This window comes from Ostrea edulis, chromosome 8, assembly GCF_947568905.1.
Source record: "Ostrea edulis chromosome 8, xbOstEdul1.1, whole genome shotgun sequence".
In the NCBI taxonomy this organism is placed as follows: domain Eukaryota; kingdom Metazoa; phylum Mollusca; class Bivalvia; order Ostreida; family Ostreidae; genus Ostrea; species Ostrea edulis.
This window is the reverse complement of record NC_079171.1, coordinates 58,998,841-59,015,951: the sequence shown is the minus strand read 5'-3', so window position 1 is coordinate 59,015,951 and position 17,111 is coordinate 58,998,841. Positions and strand designations below refer to the sequence as shown.

The window sequence follows — 17,111 nt, the reverse complement described above, 5'->3', positions numbered from 1 at the left end:
GGTGAGAGATGACATGTAGTACAATAACCCCTGTACTCTGGGGGGGGGGGGGTTGAGTGATGACATGTACAACAACCTCTGTACTCGGGGGTAGGTGAGTGATGACATTTACAATACCCCCTGTACTCGGGGGTAGGTGAGTGATGACATTTACAATAACCCCCTGTACTCGTGGTGGGTGAGTGATGACATGTACAATAACCTCCTGTACTCGGGGGTGTGTGATTGATGACGTACAATAATTCCTGTACTCGGGGATGGGTGAGTGATGACATGCACAATAACCCCCTGTACTCGGGGATGGGTGATTGATGACATATATATACAATAACCCCCTGTACTTGGGGGTGGGTGTGGTGACATGTACAACAAGAGGTACTGTGAGCAATGCTCACTAAGAATACCCCCCACTTACCCCAATCTCCCAAAGGGTGTTGGTAATAGGTATAAACTACCTCTTTTCTGAGTGTAAAAAACAAATGGCATAACAATCCGACCCATATTGCTACTTCGATGTCCAGTGCGCGTGACCTTTGACCCCAAAAATCAATAGGGAACACCTTCATCCCATGGGTAGTCCATATGTATGATATGGTGACTGTGGGTGGAAAGGATAACGCTTTAGAGTCCGGAAACCATATTGCTACTTCAATGTCCAGTGCACTTGACCTTTGGACCCCAAAATCGATAGGGAACATCTTCATCCCATGGGTAGTCCATATGTATGATATGGTGACTGTAGCTGGAAAGGATAACGCTTTAGAGCCCGGAAACCATATTGCTACTTCAATGTCCAGTGCACTTGACCTTTGGACCCCAAAATCGATAGGGAACATCTTCATCCCATGGGTAGTCCATATGTATGATATGGTGACTGTAGCTGGAAAGGATAACGCTTTAGAGCCCGGAAACCATATTGCTACTTCAATGTCCAGTGCACTTGACCTTTGGACCCCAAAATCGATAGGGAACATCTTCATCCCATGGGTAGTCCATATGTATGATATGGTGACTGTAGCTGGAAAGGATAACGCTTTAGAGCCCGGAAACCATATTGCTACTTCGATGTCCAGTGCGCTTGACCTTTGACCCCAAAATCAATAGGGAACATCTTCATCCCATGGGTAGTCCATATGTATGATATGGTGACGGTAGGTGGAAAGGATAACGCTTTAGAGCCCGGAAACCATATTGCTACTTCGATGTCCAGTGCGCTTGACCTTTGACCTTTTGACTCCAAATTCGATAGGGAACATCTTCATCCCATGTGTAGTCCATATGTATGATATGGTGACGGTAGGTGGAAAGGATAACACTTTAGAGCCCGGAAACCATTGCGTCTACAGACGGACGGACGGACAGACAGACAACCCGATTCCAGTATACCCCCCCCCCCACAACTTGTTGCGGGGGGTATAATAACCCCCTGTACTCGGGGGTGGGTGAGTGATGACATGTACAATAACCCCCTGTACTCAGGAGTGGGTGAGTGATGTCATGTACAATAACCCCCTGTACTTGGGGTGGGTGAGTGATGACATGTACAATAACCCCCTGTACTCAGGGTGGGTGAGTGATGACATGTACAATAACCCCCTGTACTCGGGGTGTGTGAGTGATGACATGTATAATAACCCCCTGTACTCGGGGGTAGGTGAGTGATGACATGTACAATAACCCCTGTACTCGGGGATGGGTGATTGATGACATATATATACAATAACCCCCTGTACTTGGGGGTGGGTGTGGTGACATGTACAACAAAAGGTACTGTGAGCAATGCTCACTAAGAATACCCCCCGCTTACCCCAATCTCCCAAAGGGTGTTGGTAATAGGTATAAACTACCTCTTTTCTGAGTGTAAAACACAAATGGGCCCCAGCGATTTTTTTCTACCCACTGGTACTGGTACCGGTACCCATTCAATTGGGAAAAATAGTGTCAAAATCGAACAAATTGGGAATTTTCTACAAATTTTCAGCAAATGATATTAAATAAAAGAAAAGAAAAAAAGAGAACAAAACAAGAACTATTCATCTCTTTACAAACTTTTTACGGTAATATTTGCTGTTGGATTGTTTTAGAATCGCTGTAGCTCTACAAAACATGCGCACTGCCATGATCTGTACTTTCGATTTAATACCAGAAGTGAACATTTTACTTAACTTGTATATCGTTTCAGACTAAGTAAATTACGATGTCAGCGGTCTATTTTTCGGAAAGTAAGTTGGGAATTTTTAGTCTCAAAATTGGGAAAAATCAACAGTTTTTGGCATTGGGAATGGTACCGTTTATCGGTACCAGTTATATAAGGAAAAAAATCGCTGATGGCATAACAATCCGACCCATATTGCTACTTCGATGTCCAGTGCGCGTGACCTTTGACCCCAAAATCAATAGGGAACATCTTCATCCCATGGGTAGTCCATATGTATGATATGGTGACTGTGGGTGGAAAGGATAACACTTTAGAGCCCGGAAACCATATTGCTACTTCAATGTCCAGTGTGCTTGACCTTTGACCTTTTGACCCCAAAATCGATAGGGAACATCTTCATCCCATGGGTAGTCCATATGTATGATATGGTGACTGTAGGTGCAAAGGATAATGCTTTAGAGCCCGGAAACCATATTTCTACTTCGATGTCCAGTGCGCTTGACCTTTGACCTTTTGACCCCAAAATCAATAGGGAACATCTTCATCCCATGGGTAGTCCATATGTATGATATGGTGACTGTAGCTGGAAAGGATAACGCTTTAGAGCCCGGAAACCATATTGCTACTTCGATGTCCAGTGCGCTTGACCTTTGACCTTTTGACTCCAAAATCGATAGGGAACATCTTCATCCCATGTGTAGTCCATATGTATGATATGGTGACGGTAGGTGGAAAGGATAACACTTTAGAGCCCGGAAACCATTGCGTCTACAGACGGACGGACGGACAGACGGACGGACGGACAGACATACAACCCAATTCCAGTATACCTCCCCACAACTTGTTGCGGGGGGTATAATAACCCCCTGTACTCGGGGGTGGGTTGGTGATGACATGTACAATAACCCCTGTACTCGGTGGTGGGTGAGTGATGACATGTACAATAACCCCCTGTACTCAGGGGTGGGTGAATGATGTCATGTACAATAACCCCTGTACTTGGGGGTGGGTGAGTGATGACATACATGTACAATAACCCCCTGTACTCGGGGGTGGGAGAGTGATGACATGTAGAATAACCCCTGTAGTCGGGGGTGGGTGAGTAATGACATGTACAATAACCCTTGTACTCGGGGGTGGGTAAATGCCCTTACAGAAATGAAATGTACCCGAAAGGTACCCAAAATGTATCTGTAAGGTACCCGAAGCAACTTTTTCCTTGAAAAATGTACCCAAAAAGTACCCGCAAAAAACTTAGCCATTTTTCGACAGTACCCGGAACGTACCCGGCTATTGTAAAAAGTACCCAAAATGTACCCAGATTAAAAATTGAAAAGTTAAAATGTACCTGAAATGTACCCAACAGAAAAATATAAATGTTCAAATGTACCCGAATTGTACCCAGGGTATCAATTAAGGAAGTTAAAATGTATTCGATATGTACCCACTTTAAAGTTACTAAGTTGAAATGTACCCGAAATGTACCCAACAAAAAATATTAATGTTGAAATGTTTACCAGAAATGTACCCTGGGTAAATTAAAAAGTTAAATTGTACCCGTAATGTACCAACTTTAAATGTGACTATTGAAAATGTACCCGAAATGTACCCATTTAAATAAACCTTGTCATTTCACAACAGATACAAATAATATGAAAATAAACATTAAACAATTTCACAACTGATTTTGAAATAAGAAAGCTTTTATAGTCAATTGTACCAGCATTATGTACCCAACTTCAATCTGGCATGTTTTTTTTTTATTGATGTATGTATGTTGTAGACATTTTTTGTTTAAAAATATATATATATATATATGAAATAGTGCAAATCCTGTTGATGTTAATGAATTTTAATTTATCTATAAAAAGTTTTTTTTGTTCTGCCATTAAGGTAGCTATAGTATTAAAGAAAATCTGAAGGATTACATGAAGGGATCCATCCCTAAACCTCTAAATGGAAAGCTATTTTCCATTTTTTAAAAACATAACAATCAAAAATAAATAATTGTAGAGACCTAGTAGTAAGATATAGTCTTTTGAACTTGATAATGCTACATGATTGTTAGTCTGCAGCAATTTCATAAGAAAAAATTATCTGACAGTCACTGAATTTAATTATATATTTGGTAAACAATCTGTATATATCATAATACATACATATATGGATCTATCTGTACTTGATTTTTTTTTGGGGGGGGGGGAGTGTTGTTTTTTTTTTAATATTGATATACACTGTATGTCAAAAGATGTCCCTGCAGAAGGAAATTATTGAAGATCATCATATTATTTTTATAAACTAGTTAACTTATTAATTAATTAACCAATCAATTCAGAGCGGGTCTTCACAGTACTTGGCTCTAACGACCGTAAATTGAGATCGGGTTCCTGATAAAAAGCATCGGGTGTGCACTCCGAGTTCCCGCGCATAGTCAGCATGCAGACCATGCAGACGCCATTTTTATGATGTTGTGACCTACCGTAAACATTATGAACAGACAAAGAATAGCCTTCAACAGGGACCCGAGGGAGTTCGTGGTGTTATCCTGAAGAGACTCCCAACCATTAAGTAAGTGATTTACACACTAGTGTATTTTGTAGATTCTTTGACTTCATGCCAGTCATGATCACTGATAATCCGAAATTCCTCCGATTCTTATCCCTTTCACATTTGTGTCTGATCATCTTCACTGCACATAACATATAAAGAAAGCAAGGGTAACAGTCAGAGGTATCTTGAATTATGTAACTCATGTGTCTTTTGTAAAGTAGGACAATGAAATTCGCTAACTAGTCTAAATGCGTCTATTGTCGGACACTAGACGATTTTCATTTTCTACCCGGCACTTGATAACCCGCGATTTGCATCAACTAGATATCTACTCGCTAGACACAGCAATGCTATTTCATTTGTAACACCTCATAGTTTAACCACTCTTATTATGTACAAAGCAGGTCAAACTGAAATAACTTAAGTTGAACGTCGGCATTATGTTAAAATCAGCTCGATCCGCTCCTTTATTTTTATGTTGTCGCAATACGAGGAGCGGATCGAGGAGCTGGTTTTAATCAGATTGGTCCGAAGGAACAGTAAGAGTTATCAATTGACAAGTAAAAATTTAAGTTGATAGCGCAAGTGACCAGTGATTAGAAATATTTATTTATTGTCCTGTAATTTGGTTATAAGAAGGTCTTTGGTATCCTTTGATTATTTACAATTTCATTTCTCTTTCAGAATATAATTCATGATAGATACAGAATTTATATGGTGTGACCACTGACCAGACTGGTTTTAATATGCCATTCTGAGAATTACACTATGCAGACCTGGATCAATGTTTATATAGTTCCAAAATGAGTTTACTCTGAATGACACTTCAGTTCATGCACATTTTAGGTAAGTCCAATGAGACTGCTAGGCCTATATGTATAGTGGATGGGAAGTCCATGACCCTGATATGTCTTAAATTTGTTTGACAGCAAGTCAAATTGGGATGACTTTAATTCCACTATCAGTTTCAAATCACTGATTTAATTTGAACAGATCATACAAACTGTTTCTATTAATTTTAAATAGATATATAACATGCCCACAAAATAATTGCATTATTATTTTTTTTAGAATGTACGTCATCAATGTTCTCCCAAAGGAAAGTGAGCAAAAACTTATCCAGAGAATCAACAGCTCATTTTTGTGAAACTTTTTAAAATGCGCAGGTAATATTGCTGTTAAAATATTTTGTATCCTATGATCTGTAATAAAATATAAGTGGCATATTGATATAACTTTAACTTAGTTATAACTTTTCAACTAAAATGGGTAGGGATTTTATATTTGCCATTTTTATTCTTTGTGACAAGAAAATATTTTTTAATATATATACAAACTGTATATATAAGTACCTCATTAATGACCTTTTGACCTTTCTGATGGTACCAAATTTGATCTTCTGAACTTGACATGAATTTTGACCTACTTGTCTTGAAAAGCGTTAAGTTTGGGGGCATCCATGGTTCACATTCATGTCTTGTTGCTGTTAAGAATGATTATCTAGCACAACCATTTAATGCAAAGTTAGATAAGTTAAAATATTTTCATTGCAATCTTGGTATTGTATTGCATGTGGTAATCATTTATGATGAAAATGTTTTTTTTTAATTTCTTTCATTTATGCACTTATTTACATGTATTTGTTAGATTTTAATCGAATTAATAATAAAGGAACAATATCCAAGAAAATATAATATATAAGTATATTTAATTTAGAAGGTTACAAGAGACTAAACGGGTGTAAAATAAAGATAATTTAAAGCGTCGAGTCAACTGAATTAAAGACAAAGAAAAGTGCAGTATAAACTACATTCATATTGTGATTTGGTTTTATTATATTTCATTAAATGGTTTTTTTTTTCTTATTTGCAGGAGAAATAGGATTACGAAGAAGAGAAGCTTTGTCATAATTTTTATAGTATGAATTAAATACAATTTCTCATATATTAAGATTCTTCATTTTTTCAGGACACATGGTTGGTAATATTCATGAAAACTAGCAGAACTCCAGTACATTTGAAGTGTTAGTCAAGCATACTTTAGGAGAGGCAAGCAAAGTCTGGAAAATGCCATAAATGGTACCCAAAAAGTGCCTAAAATGGCACCCAGAGTGTACTTAAAATGGTACTTATGCTGTACCCGGAATGTACCCAAAATGTACCTAAAATGGCACCGGGTTTGTACCTAAAATTGTACCCGTAAAGTACCTATAATGTACCTAAAATGTACCCAGTTTGTACCTAAAATGGCACCGGGTTTGTACCTAAAATTGTACCCGTAAAGTACCTATAATGTACCTAAAATGTACCCAGTTTGTACCTAAAAACTGTCTAAATTGGTAACCGGATTTTACCAATAATGTACCTGAATAGTACCTAAAATAGTAGCAGAATTGTACCTAAAATGTACCAGAAAAGTTTCTGAAATGGTACCTGGATTGTACCTGAAAAGTACCTAAAATGTACCTGGATTGTATCAATAATGCACCCATAATATACCCTGAAAATGTATCAAAGAAATGTACCCAAAAGGTACCCCAAAATGGGAACAACAATGTTGACAAAATTGTACCTAAACGATACCCCAAAAATTAAAACCTTAAAAAGTTGTACGGGAAAGAAAATGTACCCGAAAAAGTACCCGCCTCCAGCTAAAAATATTTTTAAAGTCCGGTTCCAAAAAGGGTAGACTTTTGGGTACCCTTTAGGTACATTCTGGGTACTTTTTAGTGTACCCGAAGCGTACCCAAAGTGTGTACCCAAAAATATTGTACCCAGAAGGTACCCTAAAAATTGATACTTGGAAAGTTGGAAATAATAAGGTACCCAAAAGGTACCCCGGAAAATTTTAACTTAGACAGTTGCATGGGAAAGAACAATGTACCCGAAAAAGTACCTGTCTGCAGCTAGAAATATTTTCAAAGTCCGATTCCAAAAAGGGTAGACTTTTAGGTACACTTTAGGTACATTCCAGGTACCTTTTGGGTACACTCCGGGTACTTTTAGGTGTACCTAAAGTGTACCCGTAAAGTACCCAAATTGTACCTGTAATGTATCCAAAATGTACCCAAAAGTGTACCCAACAAAGGTACCCAAAATGTACCTTTTTTCTGTAAGGGTGATTACATGTACAATAACCTCCTGTACTCGAGGGTGGGTGAGTCATGACATGTACAATAGTCCTTGGTACTTGGGGGTGGGTGAGTGATGACATGTACAATAGTCCTTGGTACTTGGGGGTTGGTGAGTAATGCAAATATAAGGGTGAGAAGTTCTTCCAGCTGACAAAACAACCTTTCATAAGAACATCTAAAAAATTAAAATGATGGAATAGAATAACATTTTCTTAACACATACACACTTACTAAATAAGAAAACAGCTGTAGTCCTGGGGTATCTGGAGTAAACCTTTCATCATACTATAGGGATTGAGTTCACCTGGAATAGTGATGCTATGAGGGAACTCCTCTGTGATAGTGACCTTGAGGTACTGGGGATAACCACTGACCCGATCAGTGATACTGGTCAAGCGGCAGATTCCCTCTACCTGGACGGACTTCTGAAAAAAACATTGACACTTGTCTGAGAGAATTACAATTTTCATTAAGAAAGACAAAAACACTTTCACAAATCATGCCGAGAAGAATCAAACATTTCCGTAATTTAGATGATTTCTTTTTCATACCTTTCTGATTAGATTTGAATTGTAAGCGAATATGGAAATTGTTTAAATGAGACAACTGTTGTTACGCGAATGCAACTTCATCATACAGCTGACAGATGCATCAATGAGATTTAAGGAGGACTGCTACACTAGAGAGATATGAACTGGAGGATAATATACAACATTATTATATACTTTCAATTTCATCTCTTCTTTTTTCCTTAAAAGTTTGCGGGCATATATCACACGATATATGCCCGGAAACATTCCGGCCCGCAAACGTTACGTCACAATCAAATTTTTACGCAGTTAACTTTCAAATTTTTCGTGTTTTTCATCTTTTACTCAGTTGAACCGATAAAGTTATTGTTAAAAATAAAATTATTGTTAGTTTCTAAATGAAATTGAAAGTATATAATAAAAAGGTTAGGGCTATTCCAGAAATAAATACATGGGGGGGTCGGGAGGCACCTTTTGTATATACCAAGCACCCATAAAAAAAAATAAAAAATTACCCCATGACCCATCAAATTAATAAACTCATTTTACAATGACCCATCTAATAAAAAAAAAAACTAACCAGACCCACCACAAAAATATTTTTAAAAATGAAAACGGTAAAAATCTTGCGAGGTTTTCGGGACAAACATTCTAGTCAATGACACGGTAATGCGTGTGCGACATTGTATCACAGTAGTTCTGAAGAAATGATGTCACATCAACAATCAAAGGCATCTATGGCGGGAATGTTGGAAAGATTGAGAGTCCAAACGATGCTATTATTATGAAATGGGTATGGATATGTTTTTCCACGAATCGTTTGTCTTCTAATGGAGCCCGCGCCCGGAGGCCTCTAAATCACCATCACACCGACTGATAAATATAACGCATCGGTACCCTCGTTTAAATCAACTAAGGTTTGCCTATTTTTATTAGAAAACGGAATACCTATTGGTTTCACAATATTCCCAAAACCGATGCACTGTAAACTGTAATAATCTACAGAACAGAGTTCGCCGCCATCACGTCCAAAGGGACCCTACTAAACGCGCCTCTAATTTGAAGAGTGCCGTAATGGAAAGTTATGCGCTGCAAAGAGCGACAACTCGAATAGTTCTATGTTACTTCCGATTTCCGATTTCGAAAGCAGCATTTCGAGAGCACGTTTTCAATTTTCCCCCGACGTTTTGTAACCAACACGACAAGAGCGACAATAAAAATATTCTGAAAACTCAACACCCACGTGGCACAAAATAAAACAATAGAAACTACCCACTACCCATAATAAATAATTTTTTAACAGTCCAACCACGGACCAATTAAAATATGAAAAAATACGACCACCCACACAAAAAAATATTGTTTGCCGCCCGACCCCCCCCCATTTGATCATTTCTGGAACAGCCCTTATACACTTTGTATGGGAAATATGACGACCTCGTTTTTTGTCGCGAACGGACCTCGCAAGCTCGGTCTGTCTATGCGCCAAAAAAACTCGGTCGTCATATTTTCCCATACAAAGTCTATAACCTATAAATATTTTGAAAATGAATACTTTCAAATTTACTCTATTTAATCAAACGAGATTGCTACTCATAACCATATGTCCCTAGCCGACGCAAAAAGTTGATTAGCACAAAAGTCCCATAACTCCTGTAAAATTGATCAAATGAAAAGAGCAGCGAAATATGATCAGTTACATATGGTGACTAACATTAAACAATCCTACAAAATTTGAACAAAATCCATTGATTGGTTTCGGAGACGTTGTGTCCACAAAGTCAAAGATTATCATTCTTGATCCTGTCTGTGAAATACATCGGACTGTCGGATCTGACCGATGTACAGTGCCTCAGGTCCGATGCGTCATTTTTTGCACCGGACCGGAATGTCGGATGTCTCAGTGTCCGGTTTTGAGCTTTACTGTTTTGACGCAGAGTCATTTAAATGTTTGTTTTAAGTAACAAATATCACACAAATCCAAATCCGTAAATGTGATTAAAACCGCATGGACTGTCTAAAGTGTTATGCGGGAGGGATCCCTGGTAGAGTATTATTAGAATAATAAATAAGATTTCCTTGGTTTTGCATTTTTACGTGTTTTGCTTGGTTACATTAGGTTTATCGGTCTGACAAAGACTTTTGCATAGACTGTCTTGATCCCTCGAAGTGTAGCGTATACAGACCGTCACTTATGCATATAATTATTTCTGATTGGATCTTGCCTGGATCAGTTCAGTTTATTCTCTCAAACCATTATTGATACATGAGGTACAATGAGCCGGTAATTTTGAGAATAAAGTTTTATTTTAGAGACATGCCATGTGATCATCGTTATTTATTATGTGTGTTTTGTGTAAAGTGACTGAGAATTGTGATGATTATGCTCTGTACAGTTACTGTAGTGATGGGCCTCTGTACAGTTAGTGTAGTGGTGGGCCTCTGTGTAGTTAGTGTAGTGATGGACCTCTGTGTAGTTAGTGTAGTGATGGACCTCTGTATTGTTAGTCTAGTGATGGACATCTGTATAGATAGTGTAGTGATGGACCTCTGTGTAGTCAGTGTAGTGATGGGCCTCTATGTAGTTAGTGTAGTGATGGACCTCTGTATTGTTAGTCTAGTGATGGACCTCTGTGTAGTCAGTGTAGTGATGGGTCTCTGTGTAGTTAGTGTAGTGACGGGCCTCTGTGTAGTTAGTGTAGTGATGGACCTCTCTGTAGTTAGTGTAGTGGTGGCCCTCTGTGTAGTTAGTGTAGTGGTGGCCCTCTGTGTAGTCAGTGTAGTGATGGACCTCTGTGTAGTTAGTGTAGTGATGGGTCTCTGTGTAGTTAGTGTAGTGACGGGCCTCTGTGTAGTTAGTGTAGTGATGGACCTCTGTGTAGTTAGTGTAGTGGTGGCCCTCTGTGTAGTCAGTGTAGTGATGGACCTCTGTGTAGTTAGTGTAGTGATGGACCTCTGTGTAGTTAGTGTAGTGATGGACCTCTGTGTACTCAGTGTAGTGATGGGCCTCTGTATTGTTAGTCTAGTGATGGACCTCTGTGTAGTTAGTGTAGTGATGGGCCTCTGTGTAGTTACTGTAGTGATGGACCTCTGTATTGTTAGTGTAGTGATGGACCTCTGTATTGTTAGTGTAGTGATGGACCTCTGTGTAGTTAGTGTAGTGATGGACCTCTGTGTAGTTAGTGTAGTGATGGGCCTCTGTGTAGTTACTGTAGTGATGGACCTCTGTATTGTTAGTGTAGTGATGGGCCTCTGTGTAGTCAGTGTAGTGATGGGCCTCTGTATTGTTAGTCTAGTGATGGACCTCTGTGTAGTTAGTGTAGTGATGGGTCTCTGTGTAGTTAGTGTAGTGACGGGCCTCTGTGTAGTTAGTGTAGTGATGGACCTCTGTGTAGTTAGTGTAGTGGTGGCCCTCTGTGTAGTTAGTGTAGTGGTGGCCCTCTGTGTAGTCAGTGTAGTGATGGACCTCTGTGTAGTTAGTGTAGTGATGGGTCTCTGTGTAGTTAGTGTAGTGACGGGCCTCTGTGTAGTTAGTGTAGTGATGGACCTCTGTGTAGTTAGTGTAGTGGTGGCCCTCTGTGTAGTCAGTGTAGTGATGGACCTCTGTGTAGTTAGTGTAGTGATGGACCTCTGTGTAGTTAGTGTAGTGATGGACCTCTGTGTAGTTAGTGTAGTGATGGGCCTCTGTGTATTCAGTGTAGTGATGGGCCTCTGTATTGTTAGTCTAGTGATGGACCTCTGTGTAGTTAGTGTAGTGATGGGCCTCTGTGTAGTTACTGTAGTGATGGACCTCTGTATTGTTAGTGTAGTGATGGATCTCTGTATTGTTAGTGTAGTGATGGGCCTCTGTGTAGTCAGTGTAGTGATGGGCCTCTGTATTGTTAGTCTAGTGATGGACCTCTGTGTAGTTAGTGTAGTGATGGGTCTCTGTGTAGTTAGTGTAGTGATGGACCTCTGTGTAGTTAGTGTAGTGATGGACCTCTGTGTAGTTAGTGTAGTGATGGACCTCTGTGTAGTTAGTGTAGTGATGGACCTCTGTGTAGTTAGTGTAGTGATGGACCTCTGTGTAGTTAGTGTAGTGATGGGCCTCTGTGTACTCAGTGTAGTGATGGGCCTCTGTATTGTTAGTCTAGTGATGGACCTCTGTGTAGTTAGTGTAGTGATGGGCCTCTGTGTAATTACTGTAGTGATGGACCTCTGTATTGTTAGTGTAGTGATGGACCTCTGTATTGTTAGTGTAGTGATGGACCTCTGTGTAGTTAGTGTAGTGATGGACCTCTGTGTAGTTAGTGTAGTGATGGGCCTCTGTGTAGTTACTGTAGTGATGGACCTCTGTATTGTTAGTGTAGTGATGGGCCTCTGTGTAGTCAGTGTAGTGATGGGCCTCTGTATTGTTAGTCTAGTGATGGACTTCTGTGTAGTTAGTGTAGTGATGGGTCTCTGTGTAGTTAGTGTAGTGATGGACCTCTGTGTAGTTAGTGTAGTGATGGACCTCTGTGTAGTTAGTGTAGTGATGGACCTCTGTGTAGTTAGTGTAGTGATGGACCTCTGTGGAGTTAGTGTAGTGATGGACCTCTGTGTAGTTAGTGTAGTGGTGGCCCTCTGTGTAGTTACTGTAGTGGTGGCCCTCTGTGTAGTCAGTGTAGTGATGGACCTCGGTGTAGTTAGTGTAGTGATGGGCCTCTGTGTAGTTAGTGTAGTGACTGGCCTCTGTGTAGTTAGTGTAGTGATGGACCTCTGTGTAGTTAGTGTAGTGGTGGCCCTCTGTGCAGTCAGTGTAGTGATGGACCTCTGTGTAGTTAGTGTAGTGATGGACCTCTGTGTAGTTAGTGTAGTGATGGGCCTCTGTGTACTCAGTGTAGTGATGGGCCTCTGTATTGTTAGTCTAGTGATGGACCTCTGTGTAGTTAGTGTAGTGATGGGTCTCTGTGTAGTTAGTGTAGTGATGGACCTCTGTGTAGTTAGTGTAGTGATGGACCTCTGTGTAGTTAGTGTAGTGATGGACCTCTGTGTAGTTAGTGTAGTGATGGACCTCTGTGTAGTTAGTGTAGTGATGGGCCTCTGTGTACTCAGTGTAGTGATGGGCCTCTGTATTGTTAGTCTAGTGATGGACCTCTGTGTAGTTACTGTAGTGATGGACCTCTGTATTGTTAGTGTAGTGATGGGCCTCTGTGTAGTCAGTGTAGTGATGGGCCTCTGTATTGTTAGTCTAGTGATGGACTTCTGTGTAGTTAGTGTAGTGATGGGCCTCTGTATTGTTAGTCTAGTGATGGGCCTCTGTGTAGTCAGTGTAGTGATGGGCCTCTGTATTGTTAGTCTAGTGATGGACCTCTGTGTAGTTAGTGTAGTGATGGGTCTCTGTGTAGTTAGTGTAGTGATGGACCTCTGTGTAGTTAGTGTAGTGATGGGTCTCTGTGTAGTTAGTGTAGTGACGGGCCTCTGTGTAGTTAGTGTAGTGATGGACCTCTGTGTAGTTAGTGTAGTGGTGGCCCTCTGTGTAGTCAGTGTAGTGATGGACCTCTGTGTAGTTAGTGTAGTGATGGACCTCTGTGTAGTTAGTGTAGTGATGGGCCTCTGTGTACTCAGTGTAGTGATGGGCCTCTGTATTGTTAGTCTAGTGATGGACCTCTGTGTAGTTAGTGTAGTGATGGGCCTCTGTGTAGTTACTCTAGTGATGGACCTCTGTATTGTTAGTGTAGTGATGGGCCTCTGTGTAGTCAGTGTAGTGATGGGCCTCTGTATTGTTAGTCTAGTGATGGACCTCTGTGTAGTTAGTGTAGTGATGGGTCTCTGTGTAGTTAGTGTAGTGACGGGCCTCTGTGTAGTTAGTGTAGTGATGGACCTCTGTGTAGTTAGTGTAGTGGTGGCCCTCTGTGTAGTTAGTGTAGTGGTGGCCCTCTGTGTAGTCAGTGTAGTGATGGACCTCTGTGTAGTTAGTGTAGTGATGGGTCTCTGTGTAGTTAGTGTAGTGACGGGCCTCTGTGTAGTTAGTGTAGTGATGGACCTCTGTGTAGTTAGTGTAGTGGTGGCCCTCTGTGTAGTCAGTGTAGTGATGGACCTCTGTGTAGTTAGTGTAGTGATGGACCTCTGTGTAGTTAGTGTAGTGATGGACCTCTGTGTAGTTAGTGTAGTGATGGGCCTCTGTGTACTCAGTGTAGTGATGGGCCTCTGTATTGTTAGTCTAGTGATGGACCTCTGTGTAGTTAGTGTAGTGATGGGCCTCTGTGTAGTTACTGTAGTGATGGATCTCTGTATTGTTAGTGTAGTGATGGACCTCTGTGTAGTTAGTGTAGTGATGGACCTCTGTGTAGTTAGTGTAGTGATGGGCCTCTGTGTAGTTACTGTAGTGATGGACCTCTGTATTGTTAGTGTAGTGATGGGCCTCTGTGTAGTCAGTGTAGTGATGGGCCTCTGTATTGTTAGTCTAGTGATGGACCTCTGTGTAGTTAGTGTAGTGATGGGTCTCTGTGTAGTTAGTGTAGTGACGGGCCTCTGTATTGTTAGTGTAGTGATGGACCTCTGTGTAGTCAGTGTAGTGATGGGCCTCTGTATTGTTAGTCTAGTGATGGACCTCTGTGTAGTTAGTGTAGTGATGGGTCTCTGTGTAGTTAGTGTAGTGACGGGCCTCTGTGTAGTTAGTGTAGTGATGGACCTCTGTGTAGTTAGTGTAGTGGTGGCCTTCTGTGTAGTTAGTGTAGTGGTGGCCCTCTGTGTAGTCAGTGTAGTGATGGACCTCTGTGTAGTTAGTGTAGTGATGGGTCTCTGTGTAGTTAGTGTAGTGACGGGCCTCTGTGTAGTTAGTGTAGTGATGGACCTCTGTGTAGTTAGTGTAGTGGTGGCCCTCTGTGTAGTCAATGTAGTGATGGACCTCAGTGTAGTTAGTGTAGTGATGGACCTCTGTGTAGTTAGTGTAGTGATGGACCTCTGTGTAGTTAGTGTAGTGATGGGCCTCTGTGTACTCAGTGTAGTGATGGGCCTCTGTATTGTTAGTCTAGTGATGGACCTCTGTGTAGTTAGTGTAGTGATGGGCCTCTGTGTAGTTACTGTAGTGATGGACCTCTGTATTGTTAGTGTAGTGATGGACCTCTGTGTAGTTAGTGTAGTGATGGGCCTCTGTGTAATTACTGTAGTGATGGACCTCTGTATTGTTAGTGTAGTGATGGACCTCTGTATTGTTAGTGTAGTGATGGGCCTCTGTGTAGTCAGTGTAGTGATGGGCCTCTGTATTGTTAGTCTAGTGATGGACCTCTGTGTAGTTAGTGTAGTTATGGGTCTCTGTGTAGTTAGTGTAGTGATGGACCTCTGTGTAGTTAGTGTAGTGATGGACCTCTGTGTAGTTAGTGTAGTGATGGACCTCTGTGTAGTTAGTGTAGTGATGGGCCTCTGTGTACTCAGTGTAGTGATGGGCCTCTGTATTGTTAGTCTAGTGATGGACCTCTGTGTAGTTAGTGTAGTGATGGGCCTCTGTGTAATTACTGTAGTGATGGACCTCTGTATTGTTAGTGTAGTAATGGACCTCTGTATTGTTAGTGTAGTGATGGACCTCTGTGTAGTTACTGTAGTGGTGGCCCTCTGTGTAGTCAGTGTAGTGATGGACCTCTGTGTAGTTAGTGTAGTGATGGGTCTCTGTGTAGTTAGTGTAGTGACTGGCCTGTGTGTAGTTAGTGTAGTGATGGACCTCTGTGTAGTTAGTGTAGTGGTGGCCCTCTGTGCAGTCAGTGTAGTGATGGACCTCTGTGTAGTTAGTGTAGTGATGGACCTCTGTGTAGTTAGTGTAGTGATGGGCCTCTGTGTACTCAGTGTAGTTATGGGCCTCTGTATTGTTAGTCTAGTGATGGACCTCTGTGTAGTTAGTGTAGTGATGGGCCTCTGTGTAGTTACTGTAGTGATGGACCTCTGTATTGTTAGTGTAGTGATGGACCTCTGTATTGTTAGTGTAGTGATGGGCCTCTGTGTAGTCAGTGTAGTGATGGGCCTCTGTATTGTTAGTCTAGTGATGGACCTCTGTGTAGTTAGTGTAGTGATGGGTCTCTGTGTAGTTAGTGTAGTGATGGACCTCTGTGTAGTTAGTGTAGTGATGGACCTCTGTGTAGTTAGTGTAGTGATGGACCTCTGTGTAGTTAGTGTAGTGATGGACCTCTGTGTAGTTAGTGTAGTGATGGACCTCTGTGTAGTTAGTGTAGTGGTGGCCCTCTGTGTAGTTAGTGTAGTGGTGGCCCTCTGTGTAGTCAGTGTAGTGATAGACCTCTGTGTAGTTAGTGTAGTGATGGACCTCTGTGTAGTTAGTGTAGTGATGAGCCTCTGTGTACTCAGTGTAGTGATGGGCCTCTGTATTGTTAGTCTAGTGATGGACCTCTGTGTAGTTAGTGTAGTGATGGACCTCTGTGTAGTTAGTGTAGTGATGGACCTCTGTGTAGTTAGTGTAGTGATGGACCTCTGTGTAGTTAGTGTAGTGATGAGCCTCTGTGTACTCAGTGTAGTGATGGGCCTCTGTATTGTTAGTCTAGTGATGGACCTCTGTGTAGTTAGTGTAGTGATGGGTCTCTGTGTAGTTAGTGTAGTGACGGGCCTCTGTGTAGTTAGTGTAGTGATGGACCTCTGTGTAGTTAGTGTAGTGGTGGCCCTCTGTGTAGTCAGTGTAGTGATGGACCTCTGTGTAGTTAGTGTAGTGATGGACCTCTGTGTAGTTAGTGTAGTGATGGGCCTCTGTGTACTCAGTGTAGTGATGGGCCTCTGTATT

The 17,111-nt window shown here is 41.0% G+C and overlaps 2 long non-coding RNA genes across 2 annotated transcripts in view; one reads left to right on the top strand and one right to left on the bottom strand.

Moving 5' to 3' along the window:
* LOC130049334 (uncharacterized) overlaps positions 1-8,263 on the bottom strand; it is a 14,699-nt gene extending 6,436 nt beyond the window's left edge. Inside the window, exon 1 of the long non-coding RNA XR_008797837.1 lies at positions 8,073-8,263. This is a non-coding gene — a long non-coding RNA (uncharacterized LOC130049334). The remainder of the gene's footprint in view (positions 1-8,072) is intronic.
* LOC125664065 (uncharacterized) lies at positions 3,935-6,652 on the top strand. Its single transcript, XR_008797826.1, has 4 exons — positions 3,935-4,726; positions 5,393-5,554; positions 5,780-5,874; positions 6,581-6,652. It is a non-coding gene; the product is annotated as an uncharacterized LOC125664065 (long non-coding RNA).
* Positions 8,264-17,111: the final 8,848 nt, after the last annotated feature.